Source organism: Punica granatum, chromosome 7 (genome assembly GCF_007655135.1).
Source record: "Punica granatum isolate Tunisia-2019 chromosome 7, ASM765513v2, whole genome shotgun sequence".
Lineage (NCBI taxonomy): Eukaryota > Viridiplantae > Streptophyta > Magnoliopsida > Myrtales > Lythraceae > Punica > Punica granatum.
This window is the reverse complement of record NC_045133.1, coordinates 1,820,551-1,826,571: the sequence shown is the minus strand read 5'-3', so window position 1 is coordinate 1,826,571 and position 6,021 is coordinate 1,820,551. Positions and strand designations below refer to the sequence as shown.

At 42.6% G+C, this 6,021-nt stretch overlaps 1 pseudogene; it reads right to left on the bottom strand.

The window, feature by feature from the left end:
* Positions 1-376: 376 nt before the first annotated feature.
* Positions 377-4,329, bottom strand: LOC116213597 (annotated as a pseudogene).
* Positions 4,330-6,021: the final 1,692 nt, after the last annotated feature.

The window sequence follows — 6,021 nt, the reverse complement described above, 5'->3', positions numbered from 1 at the left end:
CCTTTTCCAAAAACAGACCAAAACACAATAAAAGCGAAGGGAAGAGGCAGTGGAAATAACAATGGGCTCGAGGTAAAAGTGTTGGGGCCTTATGGGCTTCATGATTCCAAGCCTACACTAATATATCAGCCCATTAGCTTCTTCTTTTTTTTTTTGTTTCAAGCCACCTGCATTATAATTACATGTGTGTGTGTATATATATATATAAGTCAACAGTGTCAACCAGCAGCAATATAGATATATATATATATATATAATAATATAACATATATGATTAGGTTATTGGTGTCGAAATTGTCGGATTTCACAAATTGGTCCCACAAGTCGGTTCGTGGAGAGATTTAAGTATTCCAGTAATGTTAGATCAACTAAGGATTCAGCAATTAACAGAAGTCTCTCCAGAGAGACTATTCAATAAGAGGTCTAGCCATTAAAGATTAGTCAGGTCCCCTAACGAATGCGGGATAGCACCGGTCAAGTTGTTCTTAGAGAAGTTGAGCCTTATGAGCGTAATTTTATGTCTGTTTTTCTTCTTCATCCTTGAGTGGGCTCTATTCCGGGTTCTCTGTTCCTCACTCCCTTTCGCTCTCACCTTCAGCTCGCTCACTCTCTCCCTCTCTTGCTACACTCTCCGCTGCCATGGTCTCATTATCCTCTCGATTCTTGGATTCTTCCGTAAACCCCAAGCCTGAGCTATCCATCAAGCTCACGTTCTTTCTCTACTCTATTTCCTCTCGGCAGAGCTCTTCTCTCTCTCTCTCTCTCTCTCTCTCTACGCTCAATTTCCTTTCCCTCGATACTTTTCTCTCTTTTGCACAGAACACTCCTTTTAACCTTCCTCATCTCGGTTCTTCCCCTGTTCCTCATCTTCAGGTGAGGCTCCATCCCGAACTCTCCCGTTCCGTCTCGCTCTCGCTCTGTCTCTCCCTCCTTCTCTCTCTGGTTGTTTCCACGCTACTTAACCTTTTTCCAAAAACAGACCAAAACACAATAAAAGCAAAGGGAAGAGGCGGTGGAAATAATAATGGGCTCGAGGTAAAAGTGTTGGGGCCTTATGGGCTTAATGATTCCAAGCCTACACTAATATATCAGCCCATTAGCATTTTTTTTTTCGTTTCAAGCCACCTGCATTATAATTATATGTGTATTTAAGTCAACAGTTTCAACCAGCAGCAATATAATGCATATAACATATATGATTAGGTATATCCGTGTCGTCGAAATTGTCAGATTTCACAAATTGGTCCCACGAGTCGGTTCGTGGAGAGATTTAAGTATTCCAGTAATGTTAGATCAGCTAAGGATCCAGGAATTAACAGAAGTCTCTCCAGAGAGACTATTCAACGAGAGGCCTAGCCATTAAAGATTAGTCAGGCCCCCTAATGAAATGCGGGATAGCACCGGTCAAGTTGTTCTTAGAGAAGTTGAGCCTTATGAGAGTAATTTTAGATCCCCAAATCACCTCATGGATTTCCCCTTGAAAACTGTTACATGATAAGTCGATGAGCGTGAACGTCACCTGAATTCTCCACAGATCTAACTAACATAATCCCCTTTCCAGATCACACGTGTAATTTTAAAGTATTGCCCGCCCTCCTCCCAATGTGGTAGCCACCCCCGCTCCTCGTTTCCACCCATCATCATGCCTTTGAAACTAGCGTGCTGCTGTTGGAAACTGATGTGCACTGTGATTGCTGGCATGCTGCTGTTTGAGGATGACTATGGAGTCCTGTTCAACACTCTTTATTTTTTTCTACGGCCGTTTTGTTAGCTCTAGAAGGGGAAAGGGCAAGTTGAGGGGCATATAATACCTGAGGGCTGGAAAATTTAACGTTAGTACTCACTACTAAAACTCATCAAACCTTCGTAACAAAGGCACCAACAGAGTTAACAACACAGTACATACTTTTTATGTAGCATAAACTTGCGACGAACTGCGACAGCAAACACCTTGTTTCGTGTTTTTATTACATCAAGACTCTGCTAATGACATGTATATATAAGAACACACATAGAGACACTCCATTCCTCCGTTAGTATGATCTTCAGGATCACCCGAACTGAGGGGCATGGTCGGGACCTGGAGGCTCCTATATTCGTTCCACTTATTGCAATTTACCGACCATTTGTTGCTCTGCCTCATTCATCGACGCCGAGCCCTCGTACAGTTTCTTCGTATTGAAAAAGAAAGGGAAATAGAAAATTTCAAAGTGATTTTCTTTCTGGAAATATATAGAAAGATATGACAGGAATTAAGAGCAGGCGTAAATCGATATCTAAATACGAGTTTGTAGCTCACCTTCCACGACTTCTTCTAGCTCTCCTTTGCAGCTTGTATATTCTTCTCTCCATCATCCTCATGAGCCATAGTGGTCTCCGGAAATGAAGCATGATATATCCTGCTGAAAGTCCAAATGCAGTCCCGCATCCATAACCCATTGGTACTGCCCGCCATTCGATCCAACTTCCATTCTCCGTATCTTCTTCTTCTGCATGAGTTGATGGTGGCGGTTTGTTTGCATCCTCTCCGCATTCTCTTGGCAATGGAAATCCGCACAGCCCGGGATTTCCCCCGAAGGAGTCGCTCTTGAATGTGTTGAACTGTTTGCCCTTAGGAATGGGTCCCATGAGCCGGTTCATGGAGAGATTTAAGTATGCCAGTGATGTTAGATCAGCTAAGGATCCAGGGATCTCTCCAGAGAGATTATTCAGCGAGAGGTCTAGCCATTCAAGATTAGTCAGATTCCCAAAGGAATACGGGATAGGGCCCGTCAGGTTGTTCTGAGAGAAGTTGAGGCCTGTGAGTAATTTTAGATCCCCGATCACATCAGGTATCTTCCCTTGAAAATGGTTACATGATAAGTCGATGACTGAAAAAGCTTTTTGAATTTTAATCAACTCTAGCATAACCCCTTTCCCAATCACACTAGCAGTATCAAAGATTTGGTTGTCCAGTACGCGATCAACGAAGTTCCCTCGTTTCTCATCTCCACCTCTCATGCCTTTGAAACTAGCGACATATTGGGTTGGGAAAGCACCATGGAAATTGTTATTGGAGAGGTCAAAAATTTGCAGCTTGGAAAAGGGTTGAGGCGATCCGCTAGTATTTACTGGACCATGGAACTTGTTCGACCTTAAAACCAGAATGTACAGGCTGGGGAGAGCTTCAAGCCAACTGGGAAATGAATCCTGGAGTTCATTGTTACTGAGATCTAAAGTTTTCAGTTTGCTGCAGTTTGCCAAGAACCTTGGCAATTTGCCTCCTAAATGATTTTGTGATAAGTCGATATTTGTAAAGCTGCAATTGTTTGGAGCTGATAATGTTTCAGGTATTGGGCCTCGAAAGGAATTCATAGATAGGTCTAACTCGAATAAACTGGCGCTCCCATCCACGAGGCACTGAGGTATTCTGCCGGTCAAGCTATTGTTTGACAACTCAAGGGTCACGAGATTGGTCGAATTGCATAACAGAAGAGGAATCTCTCAGGTGAACCTATTGCTTGAGACGGAAAACAGTTCAAATGTGGGTGGTATGATCGGCAGAGCACCTTCAAACTTGTTGATCGTGAAGTCAATATTTGTCAAGTTTGATTGCAGAAAATACTTGGATGGCAAGCTGCCAGCGAAATTATTCATCTTTATGTCCAGGATGTAGAGATGAGGGAAGTCAAGTGCCAAAGGATCAGGTCCCATGAGACCATGGAAGTTGTTTTTACCCAGATTCAGAATCCCTAGCGGGACTGTTCTCAGCCAGTGTGGGAAAGAATCGGTTATGTCATTGGAGAAAAAACTAAGAATTTCCAACCTGGTACAGTTAGCTAGGGATTTGGGCAATGAACCTTGCATTCGGTTAAAACTCAAGCTCAAGTACGCGATTTTGCTAAGGTTTCCCAAGCATGGCGATATGAGACCGCCAAGCTTGTTATCTGCTAAAGACAGGTTTTCCAGGGAATGCATCCGACAAATGGAAGATGGGATATCTCCAGTGAGATCATTACCTCGAAGGTAGAGGGTCCGAACATTACTAAGCATGAAGAGGGTGCTGTTAGGCCGGAGGGTCCCACGGAGACAACTACAGGTAAGGTCGACCACGATCACATCACCAGTTACATAGTCACACATGATCCCGTCCCACGTGCAGCAGTCAGTACCTTTCCTCCAAGAGGCTGTCTTCGGATAAGATGTGATATTGGCGCCATCTATATTGCAGAAATACTTGGAATCAATATTGGTGGTGATTCCAAGTGAACTGGCAAACTGCAGTAATGCATTACATTGATCGGCATGACCCAAGAACCTTGTGAAAGGAGATGGCATAGGAATACTCATCGACGACTCAAAGAACAGAAAGAAGAGACAGAAGAATACAAGTCCTGGCCTCATTCTTTTTATTTTTACGAGACTCAAGAAGCAGAGGCACGCCGGCATATAGTTGAGTAGTTGTTTGAGGACGGCTTGGGAGTCTTATGCTGCTGGTCTATTTATAATGAACATAAAATGCATCTAGAAACATGTATATCTAGAAAGAAAAGTCTCTGCAGGAAAAAGTCCTAAATTTAGGTTTATGGCTGATTTTGTGAGTTCCGGAGGGGGGCGGTGAGCTGGAGGGGTATATGAAATTACCCGAGCAACACAATTGAACATTTGTTATTCTACGAAAGATTCAGTTCTTAGCTTCTTGAGAAAAATTGCACCAGAACTATAGATATATATATGTATTTAGGTTAGTAAGACATGGAACAGTTCATAGCGTATACGAAATATAAGTATTAAGTTCAACAGCAGAAGTTCCATAATACTGTTAACTTGATGTGAAAACACAATACAGTGCCCTCTTATTTTAGTTAAGTGGGCGCAACCCATCACCACCGTATTTGGCACGAATCAAGATTAATCCACTGCTAAGTCTTATTTTCTTTCTTTATTATTATCTGACTTGACCGGTGCTATCCCGCATTCGTTAGGGGACCTGACTATACAGGAAGAAATCCAGAACCGACAACATGGGGTGAAACGTATGACGCACTTCACCGGGCGAATGGAATGTTATTCTTCTTTGTTTTTCTTCATCTAGTGGGCTAAGTTAATTAATTAATTAAACTTTACTCCCATTATGCGTTTAGCTTCTCGGTCAAAGAAGATGACTACACTTTTTTTTTCTTTTTTGATAACTAGGGGTTCCGGGCTTCGCCCATAATTTCATGGTCTACGTGAACACCCTGCAAGCCCACGGAACAGGTCAGTCTGGCCACACAGACCGTGCATGTAGCCCAATAGAGAGTATTCTCCTGCATGGTTCAAGAGGTTACTTGAACTCGAGACTTTCCCATGTGCCCTGTGATTGCTGGCATGCTGCTGTTTGAGGATGACTATGGAGTCCTGTTCAACACTCTTATTTTTTTCTACGGCCGTTTTGTTAGCTCTAGAAGGGGAAAGGGCAAGTTGAGGGGAATATAATACCTGAGGGCTGGAAAATTTAACATTAGTACTCACTACTAAAACTCATCAAACCTTTGTAACAAAGGCACCAACAGAGTTAACAACACAGTACATACTTTTTATGTAGCATAAACTTGCGACGAACTGCGACAGCAAACACCTTGTTTCGTGTTTTTTATTACATCAAGACTCTGCTAATGACATGTATATATAAGAACACACATAGAGACACTCCATTCCTCCGTTAGTATGATCTTCAGGATCACCCGAACTGAGGGGCATGGTCGGGATCTGGAGGCTCCTATATTCGTTCCACTTATTGCAATTTACCGACCATTTGTTGCTCCGCCTCATGCATTGACGCCGAGCCCTCGTACAGTTTCTTCGTATCAAAAAAGAAAAGGAAATAGAAAATTTCAAAGTGATTTTCTTTCTGGAAATATATAGAAAGATATGACAGGAATTAAGAGCAGGCGTAAATCGATATCTAAATACGAGTTTGTAGCTCACCTTCCACGAGTTCTTCTAGCTCTCCTTTGCAGCTTGTATATTCTTCTCTCCATCATCCTCATGAGCCATAGT